The sequence below is a fragment of the Grus americana genome, chromosome Z (assembly GCF_028858705.1).
Source record: "Grus americana isolate bGruAme1 chromosome Z, bGruAme1.mat, whole genome shotgun sequence".
NCBI classification, from domain to species: domain Eukaryota; kingdom Metazoa; phylum Chordata; class Aves; order Gruiformes; family Gruidae; genus Grus; species Grus americana.
The window spans coordinates 8,545,108-8,562,186 of record NC_072891.1 but is presented as its reverse complement, the minus strand read 5'-3'; positions in this window follow the sequence as shown (position 1 = coordinate 8,562,186).

Genomic DNA, 17,079 nt, shown 5'->3' with positions numbered 1-17,079 from the left:
GCAGACAGATTTGGCCACCAATGGCAAAATGTGCCTGTTTCTCCAGTTCAAGTCTTGCAGTACAATACTTTACTCCCACCCTTTTTTACGGCATCAATTTCAGTGCCACATAAATGCTGCGTTCTTTACCACAATGTCAATAAGATGAAGGCTTCCTATCTGAAGGGAGCAAAATGGAAAAGAAAAAGTTTATTAATCCTGTACTTTACTAAGAAGTAGCATTTCTGACAATGTCAATCAACATTTTTATTTTGTGGTTTTTGTTTAAAACTGAATATATCCATTTGGAAATGTTTCCCCAAGGCTGTGGGGCACTGTGGAATTCAAAGGTGATGTGCATTTTTCAAAAAGAAAAAGAAAAAAATAAATAAAAATCAAGATCTTAATTTTATTTCCAAAACATAATAATTAAAAAATGATCTATTTTTGGGTTGTCCCAGTGTTGAGTCAATTCGTCTTCCACTTAACTATGAGGGGTCTTCTAGAATCATAGATAATAAGGCTGCAAATGATCCGTCATGTCAATCCAATCCATCTCTCCTCAAATGTACAGTCAATATCCAATATGAGCCCATTACACAACATCTGATGCAAACTCAGTCAAATAATCATGTGAATTTCATTTGCCTCTGGAAAGGGAGAAACAAAGGCAGCCTCCATGAGAGATATCGAATCTGTGGCAAAGATCTCAAGCCAGCTTTGCATCCTGATGAAATTACAAGAGGCTGGTCGAGTGCCTAACTCCACTCTGCTTTTGCCATGTTTGGAAACCTGTTGCTAACACAAATAATTATTCAATGTCTTATCTGGAAGATGGTGTCTTTTCAAAGCTCAAGATTCTGGTGTTGGTGCCACACATATTTGTCAGGGGAGAAGAGGATGCCACTTGTGCGTCACCAGAAGCATTTCCCACAAAGTTGGGGGATGTCACTGTAGCTCTTATTCAAAAAATGACCCTCCCAGATTATCCAGGGAGAACTGACAAGGTTATCACCAGAGGCAGGTTGCTAGAGGCCCCAGCTGACAACAAAAATGAGGGTATGTGAACATTAATATCCAAAGAGACAGCTACCTGCTGGAAGCGCTTGCCTGGAAGAGAAGCAGGGACTGAGGGGAATGCCTTTATAAATATAACCCTCTCCTTGTCTCATCCCAGGAAGTTTTGAGGCCAACCAAAATCTGCAGTAGCTGTGATCTAAAAGGCAACAACAGGATTGTCCTTTTGTTATTGTGCTCTTAATAAATTATCCATGTGGAAACTTGTTAACCCTGGCTGTTGCTTCTATGTCTGCTTATATGCAAGACCTCTGCCAGCAGATCAATCCTTACATTGTAATGGCACTCACTTGACAAGATATGTTTGGCTTAGTGCACTGCTGCTGTTTGTTCTGTGTGCAGCATCACACAGGGCTGTGATGTGTAAGAAAATCAAACAGAGGAGCTGGCTGATACGCACAAAGGACAGAGGGAGCAGGCTGTGCGACAGGGTGGTGAAGTGGGGAAGTACTCAATTGCCCTTAGTGCTCTGTGATATACTGAAGGTACCCAATGCTGGTTTAAAACAAAAATAAATAAAGATGGTCACTGCTGAGGTCACTGTATTTTTCACAAATACTACTCTTTATTTTGCTCTTTGAATGTGCTTTTGGATTTATTTGTTCATCCTCATTATCCCCTTTTTCCTTAAGGAGAGCCTCCAGGTTTCCCAAATAACAGGTTAGGGAGCAGATTGCAGTCCTGGAGAACTACAGGGGAGGGGATTTGACTGCTGACTAGGTAACTCCTGAGGACACTGCCCTGGAAAATGCTATGTGCACAAGTTTTCCTAACCAAGGAGGCACTGATCCTCAGAGATATTTCCCTGAGCACTGTCTCTCCAGTGCTTCTTGCTTGATCTGCCAAATGGTTGAGAAGAAACTTCCTGTCTGGAAAAGTGAAGCCCACCACCCATCTAGTTCAGTCCCAAACTGGCAGTGTGGATGAATACTGCCATTTCTCTCTTCTGCCTGAGTTTGCCTGCTGCCTGTGGGTGTTTCAGAGAGGAACAGCAGAGCTTTTGCAGCAGTTTGGGGTCAAAGGGTTGGACAAGTCTGAAGCTGTGCCACTTTCTCCTCTCTCTGCCAGTCCAGAACCAAGACAGTAAGAGAGGAAACTCTAAGCAGGATTTAATTATTTTATTTTATTTTATTTTATTTTATTTTATTTTATTTTATTTTATTTTACTTTATTTTATATTTTATTTTATTTTATTTTCATTCATTTCATTCCATTCCATTCCATTCCCTTCCATTCCATTCCATTTCATTATTTCATTTCATTTGCATTATTTATTTTAATATGACTCCTGACATGAGATTGGACTGTGAAACTGGACTCCATTGCTTGACCCTGAAGTCTTTTGTGCAGTGAGTTTGACTAAGGTAGTGCAGAGCTCCAGAATTGCTTAGCCTGGCCTTGGACTTGTTCATGTGTTCATGCAACAGAAGACATCGAAGCACAGAGGAATATTAGGCAAAATATGGAAACAGTAACAGGAATTTCAGTTTAGTGCTCATTTACCTACAAATATTTTCTGAAATAAAAGACCATACACCTTAAAACTCTTTTCTTGTATGTCAGCCCCTCTGCCTAGTCACAAGGAATTCTGAGCTGTCCTTGCTTCTGTTTACATCCCACTGCAATGTCAGTGCAATTCCTTCTTGCAAACTAGGATTCAGCTGCAAATGCTCTGTATAAAAATTTCTTATCATGAGAAAGGAAAACTGAGCTAGCCCTCACCTGGCACCTCTGAGAAACTTGGAGTACAGGTGTAAGGCCTGCTTATTACAAGTTGACCTTGCTGGAAATACATCTTTTGCTATTTTTCTCTTCTTTTTGCACAAGTTTAGAAAGAAAAGAAAAAAGAAGAAAACCCCCAACCAACCAACCAACCAACCAACGAACAAACCAACCAACCAAAAAAATGATAAAAACCCCAAACAAAACCCAGTGTTAGAACAAAGGCTGGAATCAGTGGGCTGAGATCACCTTTAGGTAAGAATGTCCAATATGACGCAAATTAGAGTGTATTCAGAGGGCAGAATCTCTTCTCCAGTCCTCTGCTCTGACTGTGATCTCTTCCTTTCCTGAAGTGAACCTATGAAGTATATCAGTTGCCCTGAGCCCTTTTAGCACCTAGGCTTGATTACTTTTCTGTACCAGAACCATAGTTCATGCCATCTCTGACCACTGCTGAATGATATCAGATGACATCCGATTGTAGAGGACACCACTGTCCTGTTTCTCTGATGATACGCTTCTGGATATACTTACAATTTTTTTTTTTTTTTTAATTTTTTTTCTCCTGTGGATAGAAGTGAAAAAACCAGTGCCTTCAATACAAGTTGGCCAAGCCCAAGCCAACTTCAAGCTAGGGTTGCCTGGCTGTTTTACAATGGCGTTATACTTTAAGCAGCACTGCAGAACCACTAATAAACTGTGTTAATGCATCTCCACCGCATCCAGGAAGCTCAGAGGACAGAGAGGGTAAGCTCCCATCTGTCCGCAAAAGACTGTATAGACTTCCACTGAGTCATGAGCTGGACTTTGTTAATGTGTAATGAAATTAATTAAAACCTCTCCCTTCCCCCCAATATTGGTTAAATATTACGACTCACCTGGTTGCCTTCTGAGCATAATAAAACTTGACAGGATTAGAGGAGGGGGGAGACGAGGAGGAAGAAGGGGACATGAGATGTTTCTTCCTCTTTGTGTCTTTTTGGCTTTTCAGTGCAAAGTCACATTCTGTCATGTTACATACACACCAAAATATTTAGAAACACACAGGGCAAAGATCAGCTTGCAAGCATGAGTTCATGAACTCTGCCAGCACGCAGATCTCTCTGCCAGAGCAGCACAGCATCCCAGAGGCAAGTCAAATGAAAACAGTCAGAATAATACGCTCAGGCAACAGAAAAGGCAGTTGTACAGCCAGGACCGATCCTGAACAGAATACATTTTGGCATATATTGAGACCTTGACAAAAGGAAGCCTCCAAGGTTACCAGCAGAGTTGACTTAGTTTTTTATCTACGTTTTCATTATTTTTTTAAAGGAGAAGGAGTGTTTAATTATCAGTTCTCAAGCAAACGGTGGTTCGGCAAAATGTCAGATCTCCAGCTGAGACGCCACCAGTTTGTGCTTGGGATTGTGTGCCAGGCGGCTGTATGGACAGGCGAAGACCTCCGACTGTTTGCTGAATGAATTTCCACTCGTGCCTCTCGACATTGATTGAAAGCGAAGGCTGCTGTTGGAGCCCTCAGGCTGTCTTAAGAAATCCATCCCTCCCCATGCTAGATCCTTGATGAGTGTAACTCCAGCTTCAATAGAGACCGGATGAAGTGGGAGGAATTTAACCCTTCAGGCCCCCGAAAGCAAAGCACTATCATTGGTTTGGGCTGATACTCAAAGCAAAAGAACAGAAAGGAAAGAGAATAATGAAACAAGAAGAGGCCCAGAAATATTCTTTTTTTTCTCCTTTTTTTTTCCCCTCAGTAAGACATAAAAGACATCAGCACAGAATCCATTGTAAGATGTTCTTTTGCTTTGTAAGTTTAAGGTAGAACTTCTTCTCTGAATCCATTTTAATATCAACACAAAAAAGAAGGGGGAAAGAAAGCCCATGAATGTGGCATGGAGACTTAACTACAGCCTTTGCCAAAGGAAGGCAAGTCAGACGAGACATAGATTGGTGTAAATCTGTCTCACTATGGTAGTGGTGCTTGAAGTATTTGTACTCACTGAAAATCAAATTGATGTGATTCGCTGGCAATACTACTCCGATTGCCAAACACCGAGTCTGAGCTAAAAAGCATGCCACAAGGTTAATGTATGTTTTAACAGAAACACCTGACAGCCAGATCCTACCGAGCCATAAACGGGTGCTGACCCATTAATGCTACACCAATCCAGTCTTTGCAGGAACGTAGCCCATGAAATGTAGCAAAAGTATTTGTTGATCACAAGCGGCATGTCCATCTGCTTTTATCACGCTGTGTACCATTTCTGCTAAAACTTAGTCCTTCACGTTATATTTTTAATGCTGGGAATGAATTGCCATGAATGAGACTTCAGTCTATCGTATCAACTAACTATTCTCGTATGTTGTTCTTTTTTTGTTGTTTTGGTTTGGGATTTTTTTCTTTGTTTGTTTTCTTTTTGTGCTCCCCTCTCTGTATTCTCCTGCCTCCTATTTCAGGGGCCATATTTTGATTCAATAGTTGTACATCACGTAGCACAGTGGGGTTCTGATGTGTCATTTGGAAATGTTACAGTAACAGCACTAACAACTGCAGACAAACCTGGAAAGTCACTGCCACTGTAGACTACAGACACATCACGTAGAAAAAAAATAGGGAAACATAAAGAAAAAATTCCCCCAATAGTAAAGACAAAAGCCCAAGTTCATTAACAAACCGTACTAAAAAAAAAAAAAAGGAAAAAAAAAGAAAAAAGAAAAAAGATATACACATCTGTCTCACTGCTAAAGCTAATCAAAACTACCATTGATTATCATAGGATTTTGTTTAAAATTTTCCCCTACATTCCTGACATAGGCATTCCCTTCTAAAATAAACTGCATAAAGGCCTTTTCCTTTGTGCCTTTGGATTTTGGTAAAAATGTTTCATGTAATAAAATCCCATTTTACTGTCATTTAAACCTAAAATACAAATAATGTACAATTTTCAAAACAAAAATAAATGTTTGGAACAGGAAAACAAGTAAGTTAATTTACTGTGTATTGTTTAGCATTTTAAATTTCATTAAATTTCACAAAAGTTCTTATTTTTTTAAAGCATAATTTTTATTTGTCTCTCCCCAACAGAAAACCAGGAAAGTTATATAAAAGTGAACATATTCACTCAAAGGGAAAGTTTTCAATGCAAATAGACTTTCAAGTATAATACCAAACCATCCTCGCTTGCTTCATTGGGCGATGGATACAATGCTAATTAATGTTTTTGCAACATGTGAGGCTTAAACTTCTCCCTACTGAAATTAATGAAACACCTGCTGCTGACTTGAGTGCATGCTGGATCGGTCCCTAAAACAGATTGATGAAAAGAGGAGGGAATCTAGCCTTGGTTTCTACCTCTGACATTACCCTCAGCCTCCGGACTGGCAGTTTCTGCTCATACATTAAAGCCAATTAGCTTCACCAAACTTGTGCAACTTGTGCAGATGGGATGGAGAAGCATTGGTGCTGTTACCCAGTGGTGGAAGACTGTCTTTAAATATGTAAAACCACTGAACCTTTCTCTCTGACCAGAAGGTTCATGCATAGTTGTGCTCTCCTCTGCCACAACAGACACAGCCAGGACGTTAGGCAGACAGATCGTTCATCCTCCTGAAGCAATGTTGGAAATATCTGAGCCTCCTCCCACATCCCAGTCTCCTGCAAAGGACACAGCTGTAGTGCTGTTATTCCCCCAGGGGTGCTCATCTTGTGTAAATCTGTATAATGGTTTCTGGCTCTAGTCTCTACCCCAGAATTGCCTCGGTTTCCCATTCAAATTGCAAAATAGGTGTACAGCCTTAGGCACCAGAGCTCTCCCCGTGGAAGCATCCCGCGCTCTCCGTGTGCACGCCTCCCACCTGGGGACCCTCACAGTCCACCCAGCACAGCCCGAGGGGCAGGGAGATGCACTCTGTCAGGGCACAAGAACAGAGATTTTAGGCTTCTGGAGAATGCCATAGCCAGTGAGAGATCAGAAGAGAGGTGTGTGGTAAAAGACCTCTCGCCTCCCTTAAAAGAAGTGAGCCATATGTATTTAATTCAAAGACGAGATGTATGGGACTGCCCCTGATGAGGGGTCCTGGCTACCAGATACTAGATGATTGAAGGCAGCTACCTGCAGTCTTGATCAGGAGTCTAAGCCTGACATATGGCCAAGATTTTCTGACAAACCCCAGTATTCAGTGTGGGTTTTTTTTTTTTTCTCCTTTCTCATCCCTTGACTTTTCTTTGTGAAAACACTCTTTGAGGTACCTTATACTTCTATTTCATCGTACAGAACAGCTGAGGCGCCCTAGAGGTCCAATAGTCTATTCTTTGAGGCAAGGACTGTTAAGTTACCACCTCTCTTTTTCCAGCACCTTCCACATTAAGTGATTTAAATGGCAGGTAAAAGGACACTGCTATGAAACCAGTACGTGAGAATAATTAGTACGCACAAGTCATCTGAATTTGTTTAAGGAAATAAGTTACATCATAACTGCAACTCGTACTTTTGACTGTTTTCCCTCCACAGCTACCAAATAGGAAAGGCTTGCTTTTGCAAAAAAACCCACACCAGAATACATCTTTCAAAAGGTTTCTTTGGTATTTTTGTTGGAGAAACTAATTTATCTGTTAAAAAAAAAAAAAAAAAAGGAACCAGTAAATTCATTGTGGGTATTGGCTTGCACTCTTAGGAAACTAGGCTATTTTCATTACAACATGAGTCTCTGTATTTGCTGTCTGTGACCATCAGAGCCACCGCACCACCCAGGACACATGAAGGAAGATCTCCTTCAGACAGATACTTTGGCTCACACATTAAATTTAGCGTGTGAATTTTCTTCTGGTGAAAACAGGATTTTGCAATGTTGAGGGTAAAAAACTGTGTTGGGTTTGCGTGGCAGGGTTTTTGGTAGCGGGGGGGGCTACAGGGGTGGCTTCTGTGAGAAGCTGCTAGAAGCTTCCCCTGTGTTTGATAGAGCCAATGCCAGCCGGCTCTAAGATGGGCCCGCCGCTGGCCAAGGCCAAGCCAATCAGCGCCTCTGTGATAACATATTTAAGAAGAAGAAAAACACTTAGGGAGAGAGCTTTTGCAGCCGGAGAGAGGAGTGAGAAGATGTAAGAAACTCTGCAGACACCAAGGTCAGTGCAGATGGAGGGGGAGGAGGAGCTCCAGGCGCCAGAGCAAAGATCCCCCTGCAGCCCGTGGTGAAGGCCATGGTGAAGCAGGCTGTCCCCCTGCAGCCCATGGAGGAAGGATGAGGGGGTGTAGAGATTCCACCTGCAGCCCATGGAGGACCCCACGCCGGAGCAGGTGGAGGCACCTGAAGGAGGCTGTGGCCCGCGGGAAGCCCACGCTGGAGCAAGTTCCAGGCCGGACCGGTGGACCCGTGAAGAGGGGAGCCCACGCCAGGGCAGTTTTGCTGGCAGGACTTGTGACCCCGTGGGGGACCCCACGCTGGAGCAGTTTGCTCCTGAAGGTCTGCACCCCGTGAGAGGGACTCCATGCTGGAGCAGGGGAACGATGAGAGGAGTCCTCCCCCTGAGGATGAAGAAGCGGCAGAAACACCGTGAGATGAACTGACCGTAACCCCCACTCCCCATCCCCCTGTGCCGCTGAGGGGGGGAAGGTTGAAGCCGGGAGTGAAGTTGAGCCTGGGAAGATGGGAGGGGTGGGGGGAAGTGTTTTAAGAGTTGATTTTATTTTCTCATTCCTCTACTCTGTTTTGCCTAGTAATAAATTAGATGAATTCCCTCTCTAAGTTTGGTCTGTTTTGCTCGTGACAACAATTAGTGAGTGATCTCTCCCTGTCCTTATCTCGACCTGCAAGCATTTCGTTATGCCTTTTCTCCCCTGTTTGGTGAATGAGGGGAGTGAGAGAGCGGCTCTGGTGGGCACCTGGCCCCAGTCAGGCTCAACCCACCACAAAAACATACATGCAAATTATGCTTCCATGCTTAATGCTGAATATAGTGAGGCACCTTGTTCAGTTGGATTGGGACACAAATGAATTATAGGTTTATCCACACGACTGTCTGCTGGAAGTTACAGACAAGCAAAGTGAGAGAGCAGGGAGCTGTATAAGCATGTACGCTTCTGAGCTCAAGCTTACGGGGCCTTTATAGGAGTGCAATAGCTAAGACGGTTTCTTTTCTTCTAGTTTAGAGGTAGCCTGTGCCCTCTGGCTCAGATATGATTTCCAAAGTATAATGAAGAAACATCTCTATAAGTAGTCCTGCAAATGCAAACTCCTGTTATATGTTTACTCACATCAGCAACATTATTCCTACAAATAGCTTTAGATAAGCATGGTCTAAACCTAGTATAAAAGCTCTGTGAGTGTTCACTTAACTGACTTCTGTCACAATACAGATTTTTTAAACCTATAAAAAGGTCAGAGAAAAGAAATTTGGAAAATAAAGACACAAGGTTTCTTCCTCAGGTTTAATGGCTGACCCTACAGTCCTCATTCTGGAAAAAAGGAGTTTTAGCAAATTCAGTAGAAGTTTGGGACACATTTTTTCTTCAAAAAGCTTAATCTGGAACACAGAGAAAGAATTGCAGCAGACAAAGCACTAGACAGACTGAGGAAACCCACATTGCAAAGTTTAAATTTCCTGGTTTGGGGCCCTTCTTTTGCTGCTGGCCCTTGCCTTCCCTGTCTGTTTAGCTCAGCAGTTATTCAGCATGGAGAAAGGAGAGAGTGTGAAAGTAAAGATGAATGCTCTACTTCACCCTGATGAAGAAAATGAGACATATTTGACTTCTGTCTGTTACCTCTCATTTTTTCATTGAACACTTCCAAAAATAATCTGACTCCATATTTTTGTGAGGTACCTCACCTGTGAGGTAATCAAAGACACACAAAAAAATATCCCCTTAGTCATCTTCTCTCCAGGGTAAACAAACTCATCTTCATCAACCTCTCTGTGCTCATCTTGTTGTCCAAATCCTTGACCATCTTGACAATGCTCTTTTGCTAGGCTCTCACCAACTTACCGATGTCTCTTGTGTCCTGGGGACCAGAGCACTTCAGATGTGTCTCACCAGTGCTGAGCAGAGGGGAAAGATCACTTCCCTCAACCTGCTGGCAATGCTTTGCCTAATGCAGCCTAAAAGCTGTTGGCCTTCTTTGTGGCAAGGGCACATTGTTGTCTAATGGTCAACCAGTCAACCAGGACCACCGCAGGTCCTTTTTTTGCAAAGCTGCTTCCTACCTTCCCACTCAAATAAAATAGCAATTATAATAATAGGAAAAAGCATACAGAGACTGTAATTAGCAAAGTTATATCAATATTTCCTTTCTCAGTCAGGAAGGCAGACGCACCAAGAGCATTACAGCGGAGGAGAGACGTGGCCCTCGTTCCTCGGGGGAATGGGGCCAGGACCGCCAGCAAGAGCAGCGTGGCTGCCTCCTGTGTTTGTTTTCCATAAGGGGAAGGGAGTGTTTGCTGATCTGCTGTGCCTGTGTTTAAACTGACTTTAGGGGTCTAATTGCCTGGTGTTTTCTGGAGTGTATTTGCTTGCTGTCTTGACTTGGTTTGGACTGGAGTGTGTTTGTTCTGAGTGATTTTGGAGTTTGTTTGCTTTAAGGGAAAGTGGGGATTTATCTAGACTGAAACTTGCGGTGTGCCTGTGCCAGTTGCATCACACAAGCAGTTTCTCTTCCCTCAGAGCACCGCTTTCTCGGAGATTTGTCCTTATTTTTCCTCTATGCAAGCAGGGGTATCCCATGGAGAAAGGGGTCACCACTTTTTTCCCTGTTTCAGGTCCTTTGCAAAAAGAATTCTTCAGGAAGGAAGGAGAAATTTCCTTTTAATATAATTTCTAAGCAACTGCTTGATGTTTTTTTCCAAAACAATAAACTGGATACATTCATTTGTTGTTTTTAGACATAATCACAGTACCTTTAAAACTGAAAAACATCCACAAATTTATTTCCTTGTAGGAATGTGCAAATTAGAACTGACAAACAGAATATTTAACATTAATTACATAGTCTAAAGATTTGTATCAGCAATTAGCCTGCCAAGGGTAGGCAAGACCCTAGTTTTTAACAGGCAAATTTCCTTATAAAAAGACCCAAACAAACCACAAACAAAAACTCAGAACCCAACAGAACCTGGACAGATAGGTTGGACAGTTTTCAGCAGGTGGGGAGGAGGAAGAAAAAGAAGAAAAAAAACCTCATTGTTTCTATTTGCCCTTATCATCATTAGTAAAATATCAGGGAAGTTTCAAACTAAAACAGAATAGGAAACCAAAGATACTTTTATTGTTATGGGAGTAACCTTAATCCTATGACTTCTCCACAGTGAGAAACTTCCACTGTTTTTTCAGGGTCAGAGAAAATAAGCATCAATTGCTTCAATGTAGCCTTTGTATTTTTAATTGTTTGTTTGCCGAAATGCATTCTGAGTGATTAGACAGGAATATATTAAGCAAAGCATAGAGCAAGGAGATGAAAGAGGGCCCCTAAACTTTCTCACAGGAGAAAATTACAGGAAGGGAGCTCTGAAACATCACCTGCAGTTCGGTGACTGGGGAAAGGTTTCTTTCAACGGGACAAATCCCTAGTATCCCACTTGAAAGAACTGGGAGAAAGGGATCCTTAAAACGTCCAGACAGCTGAAGCTGTTTATGCATCTTGAGTGCTTATGAAAGAACCGCATGCAGCCCTGTGTTTATTTGCAATTTATCAGTCAGCCACTAGATGTCTCTGATTATTGCACACAGTTTCAGGCCGATTCAGTCTTCGGTAAACAAAGGAGACAAAAGTGGGTCTAAAAAAGTGTGGAAGGTTTTTTATGCAGATCTCAACTTATATTTGCTGCGTTAGATAAATATCCTCCTTTTAAAACATCCATGATCCTGCATATTACAGCAGTATCAATTTTTGATATATATAAACTTCCTTTTATCACAACAGATTCAGGTGTGTTTCTCTTCATTCTTGTGACTTCTAGATTGTGCAAGTAAGTTTGGGGTTTGTTTTTTTTTTTCATTTTTTACAGTAAATGAAAACAAGTCTAAAACTCCACATGGTGGCTATTGTATCAATTTAACAGAATACAGCACTGTGTTGTCCCAAACCCACACTATTTATTTACAAATGTGCCAGCTAATGAATGAAACATCTTTAAAAAATACTGATTGTGTTCACTGAAAATGCCTAAGAAGATTTCATACATGTGCAACAAACAGTTGAGAATGAGTGGCCAAGCTCAGTTGAGGGCATAGTGTGCATCAGCCATCTAAAATCTGGAGCTTTTGATTGAAAAGATGATATACGATGTATTTTTCCTAAATGGAGTACATGATGTTATAGGCTAAGCCCTTCCAGCCTGAAGTGCCGATGATAAGGCAAATACACTTATACACACGTGCATGCAGATTTATAAGCATTTAGGTTTTGTTTAAGTGTGTAAGTATAAAGGCCAGCTCTTTGCTGCCTTTTTCTTGCAAAACCATGTATAGTGAGTTTCAAACTGTGTATAAAATGGAATTACTGTGGACCTCAGCTAGATACAGCCGTATAATTTAAAACAAGAGGGAAACCTAAACAATGTACTGAATAGAATGGCATGTTTACTTCAGGAGCTATTCAATCTGTAGCTGTCTTTTTGTTTCCCCTATGGGTCCAAATGGGAAGCGATATCTGGAAAAGGAGGAGACAGGGCTAGCACTTTGTAGAAATCTGCAGGTTTAGCTGTTTACTTTTCTAAAAAAATTCCCTCCAGAGCAGAAAGAACCTGAGTCTGACAACCCAAGTGCCACCTCCAATTTCACCAATGCCTTAATAGTGTTCTGAGGTGGGTTACAGCCTCTGGGATGTGTTAAATATATCACTTCATCAAGATAATGATTGTTGGAAAGGTTTATTCATTGCCATTGTTGGCAACAAATTTTTCTCTGTGCTGTGCCAACCACACTGAAGGAAGGCATCTCCCTGTTCCCTGTTGTGATTAAGTGTGCTGGGATGTCAAACTAGAAAAGGACTTCTTGGTAGAGAGCAAAAGTGATAGAAATAGGAACTGAGATTCTCAGGGAGATAAATGAGTAGGAGAGATTTATTGATGAAGCATAGATAGTGCTAAGAGTAGAAGTTAAAATAGCAGAAAATGAGGTTCAAGGGAGTAAATTGAGGGAAGAGATTTTACTACAGGGAGAAGCAGCAAATGGAAAGTGTGTAGCCATGATAAAAGAGTACAAAAAACAGGGCCAAGAAACAGAGATGTGAAGCTATAAACATCTCCTGGTCCTCCCGTGTGGGTAACCCATTTTAGCAATCAACCTACAGTGTCATTACTGGAAATGAAATTTGGTATTTACATGATGGCTTTGAAAGGTGGTGGGCCACATGTATTGCCACTGTAATCCCACTGGTGTCACCATAGACTGTGAAGTTCCTCTGAGGAGAGCACACTTGGAAGTTACACCTGCAGTTAATAAACCTCAGCACATCTCAGCCCCTCTTTTCTGATCAAAGGCAGTGGTTCATGATAAACCAGACAGAACAGCTGGCTTGAGGCTTTTGCGGCTGCTCTTAGGCAAGGTTGGCTCCACTATTTAGCTAGTGTAGTTCTTACTCCATTCCTAAATTTACACCTACAACAGGTTCGACCCAGAGCTGTACAAACTTAGCTTAAACAACCTTTGCTCTAGTTATTTAGTGCAATGATAATTATTTATAGTGGTTTTAAATTCAGACTGCTAGAAGCATAAATTATTACATTTGCTTGGATGTGTCTGCAAATAAGGTTTGTAACACAATTGTAATGAGCTTTGAAGGAGAGAGTCTTAGCTAATTCTGCTTTATTGAAAGGCAATAATTCAGTGCAGAAACACAGGCATCAGATGGGAAAGATGTCATCTGAACTGTAAACATGAAGAGGATTGACTCTTATAAGAATAAAGACAGATGGATAGACTGCATTTTGGGTTACAAGAGCATAAACTTGATGTAACTATTTCTGTATTGGCGAAGTTTGAATCAGAGCTCATTGTGGCTCAGCTGGATGCTAGATCTCATTTAAGCCCAGGGCATGATTCTTACCACTCTCTCAGTTTAATACTGATCACAGAGCTGCTCTAAAGATACTATGATTAAAAACTAATTACTCAAGGTACCTAGGTCAGAGTTTTCAAACTAGTGCAGTACTGCAGTAGCTAGCAGGGCAACACAGTTTATCCTGGCTGATCTAGTGGAATTAGAATCACGTATCTGCACTTTGCCGTGGAAGCAGAGCACCGAGCTATGATCCCGGGTATTACAGCTGGGAAAGAAAACAAAGTACTTCCAGCACTCAAAATAATAAAACACATTAACTACCTGAAAGACCACTAAGGACGGGGGTCCACCCAACTGGGACTTAAATGCCTTAGTCTTTGCTATAGACAAGCAGGTAAGGCACCAACACTTTTGTTTCAAAGTCATAATGGGGAAAACCTATTTATTCAGAAGTCAACCAGAGAAGGCTGCACTCCCTTCTATTGCAGTGGTTAGACTTGCATGGCTCCAACATAACTTTCCTCTTCAGATGATACTTTCAAAGCAAATCCTACGTATATGAAGAAGTCTACCCTATCATTTGATTGGCTATACCCGGCTTGAAAATATTTACCTGGTTGATAAATACTTGACTATTCTTAGTTAAACCAAGGTAAATGGGAGAAAAATTAAAACTAGACATGAATATTCAACCTGGTAACAATGTTATCCACCCAGGAATAATATGTCTTGTCAGCAACTGAAAGCAATAGACTGGGTCTTCAGTTCTGTTCTCTGTAATCCCCAGGCATCTGGGTTTTGCAGAAATAATTAAGATAAGAAGTTAGCCTTCTATCCACCAGTCATAACAATAATAACATGAAGGTCCCTCTATTCATATCTTGTCTGACCAGTGAGTTCCTTCAAATTGTGCTGTTTTTCTAGTCTGGCCAACACTTTCAGGCAAACCATATTCAAAGCCAAGTGCAAAACTCAACTCTACCTCAATAATTTCTTCACATAAGTACCTATAGAGAAACAGCCACAGACACCACTCAGCAAATCAAGCAATTTCCCTCCTCTGGGAAAGAAGAAAAAGAAAAAGATTATAGCTGTCCTGTCTAATCTGAAATATTTGAGACATACTGAATTACTGCACTGATGAGACCTATGATTTCCACGAGAAAATGAGACATGTAGGCTCCCTCTGGGAAGGTGTTTGACTTTAACAGAAACATGCATGTTCCCCCAGGCTGGGATGCGACTGGCAATGTACCATCGATCCGTAAAACGACTGATTTCTTATCCTGCTTGCCATGCACAGTGTTATCACCAAAGAAGCTGTTCCGCATTTAGATCAAGAAGCCACTGCAGACGAGCTCTGGTGGGGGTTCATGAGTGTATCTGATATCCTAGATGCCATATTTGAGGAAAGGAGAGATTAATGCCTTTCAGAAACTTCCAGCAGTTTATGCTGTACTCGTTTCGACATTTTTGTGGGGTCCATCAATCCTATGCACTCTCCCAGCTATTCGTCAGCCATGAAGAGAAGTCAGAGAAAGGGCTGTTCCATCCCAGATCTTCTCCTCTGTTCCCACTCTACTCTCTGTAGCCTCCAAATGGAGGAAGAAGTGAAATTTTCACTACTCAGTCCAACAGTAAAGGCTAACCTGATGTCCAGGTGAATCATCAGGAACAGTTTGACAACCCTCTGCATTAAGAAGACATGAAGAATAGCAAAACAAAACATAGTGGAGAGCCTGAAGTATTGCATAGTGACACATGCCTCCCACCTGGGCTGGTCCCCCAATGTTTTAGGCTCTCCTAATACTCTGCTCTGATAGACCCATATAAGATATCCACCAACATCCTTAGTCACCTCCTTTCCTCCTCCAGCAGTGTAACCCTGATCAGCATTTAATGCTGAATCACTGGACAGTCTCTCCTGGGATTTGGGGTGAAATGAATGAAAAAAGATCAGCAACTAGGAAAAAAAAAAAAAATAATAAAAGGAAGCCTCCTTAAAAGCATACAGTCAAACCATAGTACTGTTAGATATCTTTTATGGGTATGTTTGTAATCTCTGATGCAGACCACAGAATTGGGATACAGCAGTTCCTGTTTGTTATTTCACCATTTAACACCAGTCAATACACTCCATGTCTCTCTCTGCCAGATTCCTCATCAAAAGGAAAATCAAAACCCCAAAATAAGACATGTCATAAATCTAAAATCCTGTTATTGGAATTATTTGTAAAATGCTTTAACATCTATTGACAAGGTTTTATTAGAGGCTGGTAGGTTAGTAACAGTCCAGATATGAACTCCACGTTTTCATCCGAAAACCTACAGACAATGGGTTGAGGTGGAGAGAGAACAATACACTAGAGGAATGAGTGAGGGGTCAGAGAGACAAACAGTGGATGAATAAGTAGAAGGAACTGATTTTTGTCACTGGAGGTAATTAGAATGTTTCCTTTAATTCAGGCCCCCAAAATGGATGTGTATGTGTTAAAAACAATACAAAACAAAAAAGATATAAAGCGTTAAATGTAGGAACTTGTCTTCTAGCCCATTGTTCAGGTGACAGATGACTTTGTAAATGTCACACAACTTTTTCCCTCCCATATGAAAAAAGAAAGAATTTGATCAATTCCTCCCTGCCTCCCCCCTGCTTCCCCAGGCAACTTCTGCAACTGATGCAAAGCATAGCATTCAGTGTCAAAGCCTGTTACATGCTGCTATCTCCTAATAATATTAAAATGAAAATGAAAGTAGCTCCCAAACAATCTTTAAATCAATCCTAATGTGATCAAATTGAATATCTCCCTCTTTCTTTTCCTCCTCCTCTCTCCCTTCCCTGTCTCTTGAACGTTTACTACAGCATTTTGTCTGCAGCAATGGATTCAATTATCACATTGCTGATTGGTGTCCAGTCTCTCAAGTTTGACATAATTGTTCTGTTCAAAGGGTTGCTGTACCTGTCTTTTTAATGTGATTTTTTTTTTTTTTCTTTTTCCCCCTCCCATGACCTGGAGCTGCAGCATGTTTTTGGTGTAATTGAACTGACCAAAAAAAGATAAGAACTTTTACAGTGACAGGGAAGGAGGTAACTTCTGTCTCTTCTGGTCTAAGGCTGGCCTATATTTTCCAGACCTTTTCTTTGTGTGGGCTACCCTCACTGATTACCATAACTGTTACTTCTAGATAATACCTCACTTTTTTTTTTTGCTGCTGCTATGGGAAAGTCAGGATAAAAATCTCCTTTGACACTTTTCATAATTCCTATCTGCACTTGACTTTGTCTGGAAAACTAAAGAAGAAAGCTGA